The sequence below is a fragment of the Castor canadensis genome, chromosome 1, assembly GCF_047511655.1.
Source record: "Castor canadensis chromosome 1, mCasCan1.hap1v2, whole genome shotgun sequence".
NCBI lineage: Eukaryota > Metazoa > Chordata > Mammalia > Rodentia > Castoridae > Castor > Castor canadensis.
Genome location: NC_133386.1, coordinates 154,568,666 through 154,587,407, shown reverse-complemented (window position 1 = coordinate 154,587,407; position 18,742 = coordinate 154,568,666). Strand labels below are relative to the sequence as shown.

Here is an 18,742-nt window from a genome sequence, read left to right as displayed (position 1 = left end):
TTCATATTCTTCAGTGTCTTGACCAATGCTTAGAACATGGTAGGTTCTCAACAATAATTACTGAACAAATTTATTGAAACTTAAATGTTTATTTTTTAAGTCAAGGATCAATCCCTTTTTTTCTTTATCTGAGCAAATCTAACCAACCAATCTGTGTACTGACTACAGACTCTCATTTTCTCAGTTTTAGTATGTGCACATTATCCAGTTAAATCAAATCCAACATTTGACTGAATCTTAGGACAGTGTTGGATTATGAATGCCATGCTACAAATGCTCCAAGCTTTTGCCACTTAAAGTCAGTCTGAACTCTAGCTTTAGGCAGAAGTTTCTGGATGAAAAACTGTCACTCCAAATGAACTCTTTCCTCATCAGGAAGTCCTTCTAGTAAGACTCTTGAGGTTTTGGTCTGACTTGGACAAACTCAAGTTAATCTGATTGTTACATTTCAGGATGATTTTACCATACTCTGTCCCTAACTGATACTGGTTCTATTCTTGAAATTCCTTAAAAGATATTTCATAAACTCCTGTTTGCCTTTAATATACTTTCCTTTAAAAATAATATAAGAAAAATAACATAAAACAACAAAAATGCCACTTTGTGTCCTTTGAAGATATATTATCTTTTATATATACCATAAAACATATGGCAATTGATATATATTCAGTAATCTTTTATATTTGTGTGTTATTTATAATTTCAAAGATCTTTAATAAAATGATCTTGTTTCATTATAAAAATAACTCTATAGGACGTGCAGGGCATGATTTATTCATTTTACAGATGACAGAATGAGAAACAGACAAGTTAGGAGACAATCTAGATAATCAGCCCAGCATGTGATAGAGAAGCCATGAGAAATTCAAGTCTTTTGAGTTGCACTATTCGGATTCTATTTGTTTGTTTTCTTTTAGCCAATTTAACCTTCTCTCCAGGTTAAAAATTATCTATTAAGATTCCATGAGGATAAAAACAAATGTTTAGAATAAAACAAATTTAAATTTTATTTTTTGAAGCAGGATCTTGTGATGTTGTCCAGGCTGGCTTTGAACTTGGGATCTTCCTGCCTCTATGTATCTGGGATTGCAGACATGACCTACTATGCCTGGTGCCTACATTTTACTTTACCTAGACTACTATTCCAGTTCGCAAGAATGCTTTTTAGCTGTTCATGATTCTTCTTCATTTTTTTTTCTGGTGGTCATTATCTTTTCCTTCACCCTGACTATAAACACTAGCTTTTGTACCAATTTGTAAAACCATAGATTGCTATGTCTGTTTTGTGACCTTTTAGCTAATTGATCATTTCACATCTCTGGCTATAACTATACTCATCATAGTAGGTGCAGAGCAGGCTGGGAATGGTCAGTGAGGATGGGAACAGCTTTGGAAGTATATTAATACAAGAAAAAAAATGTATTAGGTAAAAGGTTAGACAATAGAAACCAATAAGTGTAATTCATATAGGAGAAAGGCATAAAACAGGAGATTTTGCCTCAAATATTTGCAAAGCAGACAAAACCAAACCAAATCATCATGAACAACATCAATACCAAAACAACCTCAGGCAAAAATTAAGGCCATAATATGACCATAGTCACCATATTAACAGACAGTTTCATTTCTGAATGATCTGCATTTGGAAGATTACCAAGGCCATGGTACGGTCATGGTTTTAGATGGGCCAGTGCACTCAGATATAGGAAAACAAAGTAGAATCTTAGTTAGTGGAATCAAGGCAAAAGGTCAAGGTCAAACTAGCAACAACAGTAAATAATTTCATTCTGAGTCCCAAGGCATTGTGTTGGAGTCTTTCTGATGTGAGGTCAGAGATGGTCCTAGAGCAGTGTCTCTCAAACACTTATGGTACATAAGAATCCCCCGGGTGCTTAGCATTTCTGAAGTGGGGCCCAGGTCTATATATTTTTTACAGGCATCCCACATTATTCTGATGCAAGTGTTTACAGATCATGTTTGGAGAAAATTGCCCTAAAGCTTGATATGGCACTTATTGTAGGATAAGGGGTCTAGTAGCTACAACTATTGAGAGAGAAGGCATTTAGAATTTGAAAGTCAGGCCTCTTTACTAAGAGAAAAATATGCCTCCTATGCCTCGAGCTGAACTATGTTTATCTGAATGTAAGAAAGCAATAAACAAGGGCTGGTATGCACTGGACTGGGGAGCTGTGAGCCTGTTACGTTTTTCTCTTCATCTCTCTTGTTTCCTGTGTTTATGACCTGAGTGCTTTTGTAATGCTGAACAAAGATTTATAAAACATTTTAGTGTAAAAAAGTAAGGCTAATTTTTCATTTGTGCCTAATCTAAATTGCCCTTCATTTTTTACTTTCCATTTGTTATCTGCATGATTAAATTTCCTCTTTTCCTTCCCCCTTTATAAATTGATTAGCTTGAGTTGGGCAGACTGCTGTAATGCTAAGGGTTAACCAGAAGAGAATTACAAATGAACTATCTAGAAAGTTGATTATTAATCCAGCTAGAGAAGAAATATCCTTTTACTTAGCAAGAATGAGTATCCTGAGAGCTGATAATATTGTTCAGGCAGTGGGGTGGAATGGCAGAGCTTGGTAAGTAAAACAAAACTCGAAATTAATCTTTTATATCCATTTTTAAATGCACAAAATGCTGATATATCCAAACAATTAAGTCTAATATGAAGTCACAAGCTGCTAGAACAAATCTAAAAAGTTCCAAATGTGTTTGTTAATGAGATCCCTATATAGGCTATCGGTGGAGGTTAACGAAAAGTATTTACATAAGTAGATAAATATATTTAATTTTGAATATTTATAAAAATACATGATTAGATATGTGATTAAGAACAAGGAAGTGGGCATGAAGGAATGATTACTAGAACAATCTAAGTCCAAACCTCAAGTAATATAAACTGAAGAATATTGAGTGACAAACTAGATTCTTTGGTATTAAAATATAATTTAAAGTGTAATATTCACATAAAGATTCAGTGAGATATTTTTCAGACATCTAGGTGACAAAAACTGTCATAGGTTCTGATATTTTCAAGGTCCCAGGACTCATTTCATCATGCTGTTTAATTTAAAGACCTTTTCTAAAGACAGCTTTTATTGTAATTGTGAATTGGAAGGAAAGAGAAATGAGAGGAACTGTGCTATTTGTACAAAGAAAATTAAGTGAAAAGATATGATTTTAATAATGTTCTTCTACCAACCACTACTCCTCTGGTTGTAGCAGAAATTTTGATGTCAATATTCAATTCTATAAGATTGATATTTTGCATGGATTACTTATAAAAATGTGCCTTTAAAATGCAATGTGGCTCATAATGAATATTGTCAAAGCCTTTTGTAATCATAAATAATTGGAATATAGCATTGTTATTCTTACAAGTTACTGAATATATTTCACTTGCCTTAAATTGCACCTGTGCATGAATAAATGCAGAATTTTTACCTTTTCTTTATGTATGTTTTTAGTAATATTATTACTAAAAAAGACCTCAAATCAATATATTGTTATTTAGCACTTAAATCAGTACAAAAAAGTGTCCTTTTCAAAAACTATAAATTCAGTGTTGGGAATATGTATTACATGGGTACATGTATTTTTGAATATTTATAGTAAATGTATATTCAAAGTTCCAGAGTACCATTTGCCCCTACACACTCAGCTATTTTTAGTTCCAGTGCTCTAATCTTTATTTAGGGCTGGGAATAGTAAGTGATAGTAAGTGAAATACTAAAAATAATAATTAAAATTTATGGAGCTCTTGCTGCTAAATGCTGTGTTTTATCTCATTTAATCTTCATATTAACTCTGGGGTTGTTGGAAACCTCTGAGGATTATAGTGTATGCTAAAACAAAAGATAAGCTAATTAAAGAGTCCCTTAACATCTGATATTAAAAGTCTAGAGAAAGGCCCAGGACCCAAAATGTGTAAGAGAGTAAATACCTACATTTGATATGCTTGTCTTAAAATTGAGAAGATTTAATATAAGGCTGGGAATGAAGAGGGGAAGGAAATTAACCATGAATTTTTTTTTTCTCAAAGCACTTTTATCAGCATATATTAGTTGTACGGGGAGGGGGGGATTTATTATAACATTTCTGAATATGCTTAAATTGTACATTGGTTAGGTTTGCCCCACCATCTCTCTCACTCATCACCCTCCCCCCACTTAATATGATTGCAAAAGGTTTCGTTGTTCTATTTCATGTAAGTATATAAAGTACATCAACCTTATTCACCCTCCTTTATCTCCTCCATTTACCCTTCCTCCTCTCACAAGTACCCACCCCCTCACAGGACCTATTCTACAGTCATGGCCTTCATTTTTAATTCCAAAGTCAGTGTTCAAAGGGGTTTATTGATGTATCTCAACGTGACTATACTGTACTTTGGCAAGTTTAAACCCCTCTGTTACACTCCTTTACCCTTTCCCTCCTACCCCCTAAAACCAGTGCGTTCTTATCATTCATTAATTCTCAAAAATTATTCTGAAAATTTCAGTCAAAAAATGTATTAAATGTATAGAGTGTTATAATAAATTCCTCTGTATTTATAAGAAAGAAAACATTATCAGTACAGTTGAAGTCTTTCCCTCTTTTCATGCCAGAGGTAACCACTCTCTTGAATTTGGTATTTTGCATTCCTATGCTTTTCTTTCTACCTACTCTTAAATTTCATTTTCATTGTGCAGCAAGAAAAACCATGCTTACCATTCTTTAGGATCCAGGAAAAATCTTTCCTTGCTTCCTGTTATACTTTAATTAAAACAAAACAAAATGACAAATAATAATAATAATTCTTAGCATAAAAGAATTCTGTAGGCCTAGCCTTACAGAATCTGGCCCCTACATTGCTAGCATCAGCTCTTATGTTTTCTCCATACTTTCTTCTGATCCAACTACTATACTGGTCTCCTGACAGTTTTTTGGACCCTCTAAGTTCTTTCCTGCTCCAAAGCTTCACATAAGGCTGTCTTCTCAACTGAAATGCATTTCTCTTCATTATTCATCAAGATGATTCTTACTCTTTCTTCAGGTCCTCATTTTCAATGTCATTTCTTCAGAAAAATCTTCTATAATTCTTCCAATTAAAATCCTTTTGGCCTTCTCACTCTTTATTTCATAGCAGATACTGCAATTTTAAACCTATATATTTATCTGTATGATTTTTGTTAAGTATTTGTTCTTCACTTTGGACTGGTCTATTTTGTTTTTGGATGATGTTTTCCTAGCTTGTAGAACAAATGGTCTTGCACATTACAGTCATTCAATAAATATTGTTGCTATCAGGGAGAGGAATGTAGTGAATGAGAAGAAAAAAAAAAGATTGAGAGGAAAAAAAGAAAAGCACACAAAATGGAGTCTGTTGGTTTGTTTTGATATAGTGTTCAGATAAAATTATGCAATTTGGTGCTAGCAAAAATTGAGATGAAGGAGGTAGTAGGGACCTTTCTGATTCTGACTGTCTGGCTACAGAACACTTAACAGCTTTTCTTCATTGCTGTTTCTTATTTTTCATTGTTATCTTTCACTTTTGTATATTCATTTTGGGAATCTGCATTCCTGGACACAAGAACTGAGTTTACAGTGGCTATATCCTATTGTGGAAATTCTATAATTGGCTCTAAAAATCTGGGAAAATGTGAGACTCAATTGAGCTATTCTGGTACTTTGGCAGAAAACATCCATAAGGCCAGTTATAAAAATTCTAAGGTAGATAACTGTATCTAAAATATTCACGGTGGTGACAGTTGCTATCAGTTGCTATGCAGCTTGATTTTTTTTTTTTAGGAGACTTTAGAAAAGATTATAAAACAAGGCAAAAGAAAATAAAGTCAAGTTTGAAAGGAGGGCTTGGTTTATGAAATGTCAGAATATACTTATATTGTATTCTATATAAATCTTTGTTGGCATTTATAATTAAAGTCCAAGGCAAAGTGATTTGGTGGTAGGAAGAAAAGAGATTTTAAAAAAAGAGGATGATAAAGAGAATTTAATTAAAAAGTCTTGGTTTAAAAAGAGCAAATTTGTAATCTTACTTAAAGTCACAGAAGTTGCCACTATTACACATAATATTGTATCTTATATTTTAAATTACTATTTATATTTTTAAATGAAGTTTTTAAAGATTATATTATGCAATTCTTATAGCAACCTGGGAAGTAATAAAAGCAGAGCTTTTGCTATCTTTGTTTCACAGCTATGAAAACTGGGACGGAAATCAGAGAGGTGTTCAAAAAATTCCTAGATATAGCTGTCTAGGCAAAATGAATACTCACCTCACGCTATTCCTCCCAAAAGGTTTAAATTGGAGGGTATATTTAGGTCCTTCAAAGAATCAAACTTTTTTTGTGGGAGGTTGGTACTGGGCTTGAACTAAGGGCTTTGTGCTTGCTAGGCAGGTGCTCTACCACTTACACCAAGCCTCCAGTCCTTAGGTTCTTCCAAGGACCTGAATTAGTCAGGAAGATGTCCTCCACAGGTAGTCTAGACTTGAAAGTTTTATTCTCCCTAATTTCCTAAAAATGCAAAGTGGTTAACAATTTCCAACAAATGGAACGGAAATGGTGAAATGCATATAATTAATGATGACACATTGTTAAGTCTATTATATGTTAAGGACTATCAAATGAACTTCAGTGAGTCTGGTTCTTGTCTGATATTTTAGGGTTCCAAAATAAGGAAAAATAGATGTGAATTTATAGGAGTGAAACTGCATAATTTGGAGTGAATTAACTGTAGCTCAAAGGAAACCCTGTGATAGAGCAGAAGATACAGGCCCCGTGGGTGTAAACCCTAGTCACATGGGCTAAGAAAGGTGCTTATTTAAAAAGATTTTTTAAGGGGCCTGGCAGAGTGGTCATATGTCAGAGCACCTATCTTTGGAAGTGTGAGACCTTGAGTTCAAATCCCAGTACCACCAAAAAAAATTGTTTTTGAAGAAAAAAAAAGAAGACAATGTTTCTGTTGCATATATACACATTTGTAGGCAAGTGGAAAGATATTTTTTGAAGACCAATGCCAAGAGGTTTTTGTAATGATTACCCAAGAAGGCTGTTGTGCATTAAGGTAGAAATAAAATGTTGTATGGTTCAGCTGTTTTCAGAGTTCGAACTCAGGGCCCTGTACTTGCCACCACTTGAGCCATGCCCCCCATACCTTTTTGTTTTAGTTATTTTTATCAGATAAACTCTTGAGTTTTTTATGGGATCAGTCTCACACCATGATCCTCCTATCTGTGCCTCCCATGTAGCTGGGACCACAGGTATGCACTATCATGTATGGCTTGATTCTTTGAGATAGGACCTCACTAATGTTTTGCCTTGGCTGGCCTTGAGCTAAGATCCTCTTATCTCTGCCTTCCAAGTAGCTGAGATTATAGGTAGAAGTCAACATGTCTGGCCAACAAGTGACTTCAATCTGAACTGTAGAAAACAGATTTAAAAAATAATAAATCCACTCATTTATGTTATAAGGTTTCTGACTAGTACATTAAGACAAAAGTCATTTTTATGTAGCTTAGAGATTTACTGTTATTTTAGTTTCCCATTACTGAAGTAATATTTAAAAAATTAAAAATATTAAAATTACACACATAGTACAAAAGTACATTCTTATTGTAGACCAGTTCCTGGGGAGTTATTGAACATTTCTTGAATAATTATTGCAAAAAAAGTGAAGGAAAATTTTCTTAATGTCTCTTCCCAGCCTAAATTTCATTTTCTCTGTCCAAATGTAACTACTCTCTCATAACTACGAATTTCAACTTGGTTTTTTATCATTCCAGACTTCTTTCTATGTAATTTTAAGGAAATATGCAATTTTATTTTGAGTGAGGGTAACATTCCTTCCTTCTACACACACTCCTTTATAGGTTACATTTTTTTTTCATTTAAAATTATGGCTTGGAGCTCTATGTCAATTTGTATATCTTTACCTCATTTCATTCTACATAATATTTTATACTATGTATATACCATTGTTACATTGATGGATATGTGAGTTATTTCTTATTTAAATACTGTCAACTGAAATTTTAAGTATTTAAGTATCAGGGAATGACCAAACCTAAACATTTAAAATCTATATATAAATTGAGCCTAGAAGATTTCTATTTGATAAGGTTATGAGAATATCAAAAGTTGATAAAAGTATCTAGTATGCAGTGGACCTTTAGTATACATTAAACTTCTCCCACCCATCTTCCTTTAAATCATTTGCATGATTGAAAGAATATGAAAACGCAATTTGCTTATAGTCTCATTTTTAACTTCCCCTATATGTATATATGCATATATATATATGAATCTTTTTTTCTTTTTGGTGGCACTAGTGTTTGAACTCAGGACCTCACACTTGCTAGGCAGGCACTCTACCATTTAAGCCATTCTGCCAGCCCTTTTTTGTGTTGGATATTTTTGAGATAGGGTCTCAGAAACCCTTTGCCCTGGCTGGCTTCAAAAGATCCTCCTGATCTCTGCCTCCTGAGTAACTAGGATTACAGGCATAAGCCACTGGCACCCAGCACCCTATGTGTCATTTGTATTGCTTACTGAATTTTTAGTCCTCAATCTGAAGGTTATTTAAGGTGGTGACTTAGTGCCCCTTTGCCTTATTGAATTCATTCATTCACTGATTGACTGAACATCAGTTTGTGGCAATTATATCCCAGGCAGAAAAGAGATACAATAAAAAAGATGGTTTCTTTTATTTTTTCTCTCTTTCTTTCTTGTTCACTCTCTTTCTTTTCTTTCTAGAGGTGGGGGTTGGATTCTGGGAATAAAGCCCAGGTCCTCACACACTAGGTAAATACTTTAACACTGAGATGTATCCCAAGCCCCTAGACTATTCCTATATATAAGAATCTTACAAATTTGGGCAAGACAGACACATAAACTAATAAATTCAAAATAATATGATCGAAGTTTCAGTAAATCAGGATGAGAACAGGTAACTCTTGCCTGGGTTAGTCATGAAAAGTTTTCATGGGGTGGGTGATAGTTGAGATAGAACCTTAATAGAATAGAGATAACAAAAGAAAAAAGAAAAAGTTAGTGAATAGAAGATAAATCAATAGTAGTTATTCAATTTAAAAAGCAGAAAGAAAAAACTGGAAAATATGTCAACATTGTATTAGGGATATGTGAATAACATTGAAAGGTTTAACACATGAGTCTCTGAAAAATAAAGAGAGTTATTTTAGGGCATTAAAATATTGGAAGAAATGATACCAAATCCCCCAAATTTGGTGAAAGACATTAAAAAAAAGATAAAAAAGAGTAATTGTCACTGCAGCTCTTACAGATATGAAATAAGTAATATAATATTATGAATATCTTTATAGCAAAAACTTCTACAAATTAGATAAAAAAAATAAGAGGAAGCGACTGGGGGAGGTGGCCCAAACAATGTATATACATGTGAGTAAATGTAAAAATGATAAAAAAAAAAAGTTCATAAAAATATCTTACCAAAATGGATACAAAATGACAGAGAAAACCTAAACAGCATTTTGTTTATGAAAGAAATTAAATTTGTTAATTAAAAGTTTCTATAAAGAAAACACCAAGCTCAAATGGTTTTCACTGTTGAATTCTATGAAGCACTTAATAAAGAACACCAGTCCTACAAAAAAATATTTAAAAATTAAAAAGGGAACAATTCTTACCTCATTTTGGGAGACTAGTAATGAAAAAGCATTGCAGAAAAGGAAAATTACAGACTAATATTATTCATGATTATTGTTGCAAAATCCTTAATGAAATATCAGCAAATTAAATCTAGCAACATAGAAAAAGGGTAATATGTCATAAGTAAGTAGGGTTTAGTTCAGGAATGAAAGATTTGTTTAATGTTTATAAGATTTCACCATGTTACCAGGAAAAAATGAGAGATATCATGTGACCATTTCAGTGGGTGCAGCAAAAATATTTGACAACACCCATTCATTAAATAAAAATTACCAGAAAACTAAGACTAGAATAAAACTTCTTTAATCTGAAAAGGGCATTTATGAAAAAGTTAAAGCTAACATCATGTTCAACAGAGAAATTGAATGCTTTCTTCCTGTGATGGAGAATAGGATAATTAATAGTATTACCCATCCTGTTGGACTTTGTATCGAAGATCCTAACCAACGTGATGAGGCAAGCAAAGAAACAAATAGTCTAAAATACAAAAGGAAAAAAATAAGACTTGCATCTGCATCTTCAGAAAGGTCATGTGATTATCTTTTGTATATTAATTTACCAAATGGTTAGGAATGAAAAATTCATGCTAAACAATGGAAAAATGATTTTGGTTTGACTCAGCCTTAAAAAAATTAAAATTGAATTAGATAAAAGTAAGTATATAATTAACAGCATTCATCTGTAATTCTAATTATGTATAAATTTCTCAAAGAATGAAGTAAATATGTTTTTTCCAAGAATATTCATTACAATTTTATTTTTACTAGCATATATTAATTGTACAGAGGGGTTTCATTGTGTTATTTTCGTACATGCGTAAAATGTACTTAGATCAAATTCACTCCCTTCTATTACTCTTTCTTACTCCCCTCCTCCCTTTTTAAACAATTTTAATGGGTTTCATTATTCTATTTTCATACATGTATGTAAAGTACTTTGATCATATTCACAACCTTCCTTCACCCTCTCCTTTTACCCACCGCTTTCTCTGTGGTTCCCCTCTCAAAAAAATGGTCCCCATTTTATACTCATGTAATTTATCAAAACCTAGATTCCACATATAAGAGAAAAGGTGATACTTGCCTTTCTCATTCTGGCTTATTTTACTTAAAATGATGATCTTCAGTTCCATTCATTTTTCCTGCAAGCAACATAATTTCACTCTTTTTTATGACTGAATAATTAATACTTCATTGTGTATCTATATGTCACATTTTGTTTGTCCATTCATTGGTTAATACTAACCTAGACTGATTCCATAGTTTGGCAATTGTGAATGGTGCTGCAACAAACATAGGAATGCAGGTATCTGTATTGTATACTGACTTCCATTCCTTTGGATACATGCCCAGCAGTGGTTAGCAGGATCACATGATACTTCTATTTTTAGTTTCTTGAGGAATCTCCATAGTGATTTCTATAGTAGCTGCACCAATTTGTATTCCCACTAAGGGTATATAGGATTGCTTCCCCACCTCCTTGTCAGCATTTGTTGTTTGTTTCCTTGATGATTGCCATCCTGACTGGGGTGAGATGGAATCTCAGTGTCCCTTTTTTTTTAATTTTTATTTTTTTATGATTCATATGTGCATACAATGCTTAGGTCATTTCTTCCCCCTGCCCCCACCCCCTCCCTTACCCCCCACCCCCTCCCTCTACCCCCCCACCCACTCAATACCCAGCAGAAACTATTTTGCCCTTATCTCTAATTTTGTTGTAGAGAGAGTATAAGCAATAATAGGAAGGAACAGGGTTTTTGCTGGTTGAGATAAGGATAGCTATACAGGGCATTGACTCACATTGATTTCCTGTGCGTGTGTGTTACCTTCTAGGTTAATTCTTTTTGATCTAACTTTTTCTCTAGTTCCTGGTCCCCTTCTCCTATTGGTCTCAGTTGCTTTTAAGGTATCTGCTTTAGTTTCTCTGCATTGAGGGCAACAAATGCTAGCTAATTTTTTAGGTGTCTTACCTATCCTCACCCCTTCCCTTGTGTGCTCTCGCTTTTATCATGTGCTCAAAGTCCAATCCCCTTGTTGTGTTTGCCCTTGATCTAATGTCCACATATGAGGGAGAACAGATGATTTTTGGTCTTTTGGGCCAGGCTAACCTCACTAGAATGATGTTCTCCAATTCCATCCATTTACCAGCGAATGATAACATTTCGTTCTTCTTCATGGCTGCATAAAATTCCATTGTGTATAGTTACCACATTTTCTTGATCCATTCGTCAGTAGTGGGGCATCTTGGCTGTTTCCATAACTTGGCTATTGTGAATAGTGCTGCAATAAACATGGGTGTGCAGATGCCTCTGGAGTAACCTGTGTCACAGTCTTTTGGGTATATCCCCAAGAGTGGTATTGCTGGATCAAGTGGTAGATCAATGTTTAGCTTTTTAAGCAGCCTCCAAATTTGTTTCCAGAGTGGTTGTACTAGTCTACATCCCCACCAGCAGTGTAAGAGGGTTCCTTTTTCCCCCGCATCCTCGCCAACATCTGTTGTTAGCGGTGTTGCTAATGATGGCTATTCTAACAGGGGTGAGGTGGAATCTTAGTGTGGTTTTAATTTGCATTTGCTTTATTGCTAGAGATGGTGAGCATTTTTTCGTGTGTTTGTTGGCCATTTGAATTTCTTCTTTTGAGAAAGTTCTGTTTAGTTCACTTGCCCATTTCTTTATTAGTTCATTAGTTTTAGGAGAATTTAGTTTTTTAAGTTCCCTATATATTCTGGTTATCAGTCCTTTGTCTGATGTATAACTGGCAAATATTTTCTCCTACTCTGTGGGTGTTCTCTTCAGTTTAGAGACCATTTCTTTTGATGAACAGAAGCGTTTTAGTTTTATGAGGTCCCATTTATCTATGCTATCTCTTAGTTGCTGTGCTGCTGGGGTTTCATTGAGAAAGTTCTTACCTATACCTACTAACTCCAGAGTATTTCCTACTCTTTCTTGTATCAACTTAAGAGTTTGTGGTCTGATATTAAGATCCTTGATCCATTTTGAGTTAATCTTGGTGATATACATGGATCTGGTTTCAGTTTTTTGCAGACTGCTAACCAGTTTTCCCAGCAGTTTTTGTTGAAGAGGCTGCTATATCTCCATCGTATATTTTTAGCTCCTTTGTCAAAGACAAGTTGGTTATAGTTGTGTGGCTTCATATCTGGGTCCTCTGTTCTGTTCTACTGGTCTTCATGTTTGTTTTTGTGCCAGTACCATGCTGTTTTTATTGTTATTGCTTTGTAATATAGTTTGCAGTCAGATATCGTGATACCTCCAGCATTGTTCTTTTTGACTGAGTATTGCCTTGGCTATTCGTGGCCTCTTGTGTTTCCATATAAATTTGACTGTAGATTTTTCAATGTCTTTAATGAATGTCATTGGAATTTTGATGGGAATTGCATTAAACATGTAGATTACTTTAGGGAGTATAGACATTTTTACTATGTTGATTCTACCAATCCATGAGCATGGGAGATCTCTCCACTTTCTATAGTCTTCCTCAATCTCTTTCTTCACAAGTTCATAGTTTTCCTTGTAGAGATCGTTCATATCTTTTGTTAGGTTTACACCTAGGTATTTGATTTTTTTGAGGCTATTGTAAATGGAATTGTTTTCATACATTCTTTTTCAGTTTGTTCATTATTAGTGTATAGAAATCTAGTGATTTTTCTGTGTTGATTTTATATCCTGCTACCTTGCTGTAGCTATTGATGATGTCTAGATCTCAGTGTCCTTTTGATTTTCATTTCCTTTATGACTAAGGATGTTGAACATTTCTTCATGTATTTACTGGTCATTTGTACTTCTTTTGAGAACTGTCTGTTCAATTCATTTGCCCATTCATTAAGTGGATTTTTCGTTCTTTTGGTATTTTTTTTTATAGAGCTCTTTATATATTCTGGATACTAATCCTGTACCTGATGAGTTGCTGGAAAAGATGTTTGCCCATTCTTAGGTTGTCTCATGATGGTGGTAATTGTTTCTTTTCCTGTTTAGAAGCTTTTTTATTTGATACTATCCCATTTGTAAATTCTTGCTCTTGCTTCCTGCATAATTAAAGTCCTATCAGAAAGTCATTACCTATGCCTATATCTTCAAGTATTTTCCCTATGTTTTTATGAAGTAGTTTTAAAGTTTCAGATCTTATATTAAGATCTTTGATCCATTTTGAATTAATTTTTTTACAGGGTTTGATATAAGGACCTATTTTCAGTCTTTTACATATAGATTTCTAATTTTCCTAACACTATTTGTTGAACAGGTGATGTTTTCTGCAACATATATTTTTGGCACCTTTGTTGAAAATCAGATAGTTGTAGCTGTTGGGCTTATTTCTGGATCTTCTATTCCATTGGTTTATGTGTCTATTTTTGTTTCTATTCCTCTGTAGTATAATTTGAAGTTAGGTATTGTGGTACTTCCAATATTGCTGTTTTTGCTCAGGATTGCTTTGGGTCTTTTGTGCTTCCACATGAATTTTAGGATTGATTTTTATTTTTATTTTTTATTATTTGAATTTTGATGGTGATTGCATTGCATTGAACCTGAATCTGTGAATACAGTTGTTTTCCTGATTTGTTTCTCAGCCTATTCCAAGAAATATGTTTTTTTTCCTTTTTTTTTTTTGTATTTTGGCCATATTGGGGTTTGAACTCAGGGCCTCATGCATTCTAGGTAAGAACTTTTATCATTTGAGCCATGCCCCTTGCCCTGTTTGCTTTAACTATGTTTCAAATGGGGTTTTATGTTTTTGTCTGGGCTGGCCTGGATCATGATTCTCCTGCTTACAGCTTCTGGCATAGTTGGTATGACAGGCAGGTGCCACCATGCCCAGCTGATCTCAAACCATGATCCTCCTGATCTCTGCCTCTCAAGAATAGCTGGAATTACCAAGTAACTTATTTTTTAAGAGTAATTTTTCAGGTCCAATTTTATAATAGCTTAGTCACTTTTGACATTGTATACCCTCATAATGATCATTTTTGCAAAGAAAATTTCCTAAGGACTTTGCTTCATCTTTTTATATTCAAATAAATTCTCTTGAAAAACCTACTAGCATTTCTGCCAGTTTTTGGTTGTTCAGTTTTTATCTGGTCTAACTGCAAATTCTTGACTTATCAGTGATTACAGCTTTTCTTCAACAATTTCTTTCTTTCTTTCATTTTTGGGTGAGACTAGGATTTCAGGGCTTCATGCTTGCAGAGAATGTGCTGTACTGTTTGAGCTACACCTCCAGTCCATTTTGCTCTGGAGATGGGTGTCTCAAGAACTATTTGCCTGGGCTGACTTCAAACCCTGATCCTCCTTGATCTTAGCTTCCCAACAGGGATTGTAAATGTGAGCCACTGGCTCCCAGCGAGAATTTATTTCTTTTTTTCATGAAAACCTCTAACTTTTGTAAGATTTGTGTTGTCATACATGTTATAATTTATAAAATATTATAAATATTATAATTTATAAAATATTTTAGTTTTAATTTTGAATATTGGCTACAGCAGTCCACATTATCTAGCAATCAGCTGGCCTGATTCTTAAGCTTGACTGAAGAAAAATTATCTGACAATGTTTTTACTCTTTTTTTTTTTTTTGTAGTGCTGGGAATTGAACCCAAGGCCTCATGCATGCTAGACAAGTGCTCTACTACTGAGCTATGTATCCAGCCCTGGCAATTTTTTAAAGTAACCCTATGCTTAGTATATACTTCAACCAATCAAATCAGTCTTTGGGAGTGAGACTTAGGTATCAATCATGTGACTTCGGTGTGTAAACAAGTTTGAAACTACTGAGTAATGAATATCTAAGATACAAAAATATTGACCAAAATGAGTGAGATAAATGTTAACTTGTGAGGAATATTTGAATGAAGACTAATTTTACAACTACTAAGTTCATTAAGGAATATTCTTATATTCTCATGCTTTTCACTTCCTATATAGTTTTGGAAACTCACATCAATATTTAGATAATAAGAAAAGTTCCTAAATTCATTGAGTGCCAAGTAAGTATGGGTCAGGAATACAGTGGTGAACTAAACTGTATGTTGGTCTTTCTCTACTAAACTGTATGTTGGTCTTTCTCTAAGTGTTTACAATTCAAAGAGGATGAAAGCATTAAGTAAATATTTGATTTTAATATGATAAATACTTTGAGAAAAAAGGAAAGAGATCTTACTGGGATTAAGGATGGTGATCCTGAATTAATGACCTTAAAGCTGATCTGTAAAAGATGAGTAGGAGATAATTTGGTGAAGATGTGACATAACAGCGTACTATTTGTGAAGTCCTAAATTGACAAGGAGTCTTCAATCCCAAGGAACAGAAATCCAGCACCGATGACTAGAGAACAATTCATAGAGAAATGGTAGAAAGAGTAAGTTTTACATTGCTGGATGTATGCATAAAGATGGTATGGAGTCGATTATTAATGGGGTTGTAGCCATTATCACAGTACATGGGAGGAAATAACAAAGGTTTTTAAGCAGGAGATGACATGACTAGGTTTTGTTTTAGGATCACAATGCAGGTAGCAAAAAACCAAACCAAACCAAACCAAAACTCCCTGTTCCCACATTGAGTTCTCAGTTTAGAGTCAGGAAAGTAGACTTTTGTGTTTCCTGCATTGCAATGAAATTACAAAAGTTGAGTGGACTTCTCCAATTGTCCTTATTGTCCTACTTCCAAACTAGATGAAAAACTACATGTATGGGGTTGGGGCGGGGGACAGTTGCACAAGCAGTCTTCCTAAACGTTTTAAATTTTACTGAGGATGGATGGCTTTGAAGTAAGGCCAGGAGCTTGACAGTCATACTCAAGGGTTTGATCCAAAGGACAATATGACTACATATGCCATAGATCTCTGAGTGTACTAATGCTACCAAGGCAGTTCAACAGCAGAAAACATGAAACTGTCCTCTTATTTTGAGTGAGTATAGCTAGTAGGAGAAGAAGTAGGAGATGAAAAAAAACCTTGCAAATTTTTAATTAAATAATGTTTTACATATTTTTCTTCTTTGGACTCAATTCAGTCATAAATGAAATAGCAGTTGCCTGGGATTTCCACAGCATTAATTAATTCAAAAAGAGCAAAAAAATTAATCAGAACAAGGAACTTATTTATTATGCCCTTCTTTCCTTTAAGCATCATGAAAAACTCAGGGTCTCTTGTGATCACTGGAGTTTGCATTTCTAAGACTTGGGTATATCCAATTTAAAATGGATTAAAATATTCTCGCAAACATTACAATAAAGGGAAGATATTTGTTTTAATTTATTTTTTCTTTACCTTTTTGTTACTGAAAAGATTTTCTTTTAAGCAATGAAAATAAGACTTGAAAATAATGACACTGCTGAGTAAAGCACACCTAAAGAACATTTTTGTTTGTTTTCCAAGGATAAAATGCACTTCAGAAAACAATTTACAAGAATGATTTAGACTTACCCTCTTTTTACTGCAAATCTAAATGCATCTGTTAGTTAAAATGGTGCCCACTGCTTTTAACCCCTGACAGCAAGAGTCCAAAGAAAAACCCAAAATAGTCATATCTGAGTCAGCTAAAAGTGACAGACCTGGAGTCAACTCTTAGGAGAAATTATGAAAGGGTAAGTTGAATATTAATTGGGAACAGGAATAAAATATTCTAAATTCTTGTCCTGATTTTGCCATAGATTAATCTTGTGACTGTGTTTCCCTTAGACCATCTCAAATCTGTACCAGCACTGTAACATTACTGCTGAAAATAATACTAATATTTAAAATAATTAAGAGTTGACAATGTCTCAGTACTTTGTGCTTTTGTCTTCTTTTGTTCTTCACTCTTTTAAAGTTAGAGTTCTGATTAATGAAGAAGTAGGAAAACGTTTTATATTACTGGAAAGATAAATGTTTTAGAACTGAAAAGGTCCTCTAAGATCTGTATAGTTCTCTGACAAGTTCTTTACTAAGTGTACATGTAATTCAATTGGAAAATTCCAAAGTGATATATGTACATATCAGAAAGATGAAATTTTGTCATGGTTCATTTCTGATATTTTAGTTTGCTTTCTGAGCTTCTTTCTTTCCCTCCCTCCCTCCCTCTCTCTCTCATCTCTGCACTGCTGGTTATTACATAGCAATAGCTAAATTTGCCCAAAGCATTTTAATTTTTATCTTAGAAGGTAAAAAATTGCATTGCATTTATGACTATGCTTCTTCATTTAAGTGGTTTATTTTGCTTTCTCTAGAATTGTTTAAACATTTTTTTTACCCTAGAAATAAGGGTGTGTCAGAATTGTTGGAAGCAAAGATAGAGGTAATCATATGTGGTTCATGTTATAAGCTTTGTGTTGATATTGATTGCTGTTTAAAATATTACTTCTAAGATGAGTCTGCTTTAGCATTTTTTCAAGTGAATTTATTGTCTAATAATTAATTTTTTCACACTGTTTATATTTTGTGAAACTTTGTCTTGGAGCAATGTAGCATATTTGAAAAAGGACTCAGAGAATGAGTTAATCTTTGTATTACCCATTTATGTATTTCTTAGATTTCTAGACTTCTTTTTTAAAAGTCAACATTATTTTATAATTTAAGTATAATTTGGTTTTCCTAAACAGTTTATGGTTTAAAAGTATAGAAAAGTTAAAGAAGGTAATTTAAATCACCTGTTATTCCATTATTAGATATAGCCCCTGTTAATATTTTGGTGTAATGTATTTGTAATTGAGGTTGCATCACTTTCAACATACACTGATTTTTCCATTTAATTTCTGGCCAGCTTGTCTTGACAGCTGAGTTATCACTATGAACATCAAATTTCTGAGCTGTTCTTTGAGTTGAGGGTTTGTTATGTCTACCTACCTTGATATTGAGTGGTCCTCAAACTGTTGTGCTTTTTGAATTCTTGTGTTTGCATTTTGGACTTCCTGTCTTTGCCTTTGTTTCCAGACTTTAAGTTGTTCTTTTTCTATAATTACTGTGTTGGCCTTTAGCAAGGTCAAACCTTTAGCGATCCTCCTATAAACTGCTACTATATTCAGCCATGGTCTGTTAAAGTAAGTAAAAACAGAGGGA

The 18,742-nt window shown here is 33.8% G+C and overlaps 1 protein-coding gene across 10 annotated transcripts in view; it reads left to right on the top strand.

The window, feature by feature from the left end:
* Window positions 1–18,742, top strand: part of Sox6 (SRY-box transcription factor 6) — a 576,267-nt gene that overhangs the window by 170,253 nt on the left and 387,272 nt on the right. Inside the window, exon 1 of one of the 10 annotated variants that reach the window (XM_074042135.1) lies at window positions 671–2,589. The exons of the other annotated variants lie outside the window; for them this stretch is intronic. The gene's annotated coding sequence lies outside the window, so the exon portion shown is untranslated. Of the gene's footprint in view, window positions 1–670; window positions 2,590–18,742 lie in introns of those variants that run through there. 10 annotated transcript variants of the gene reach the window in all.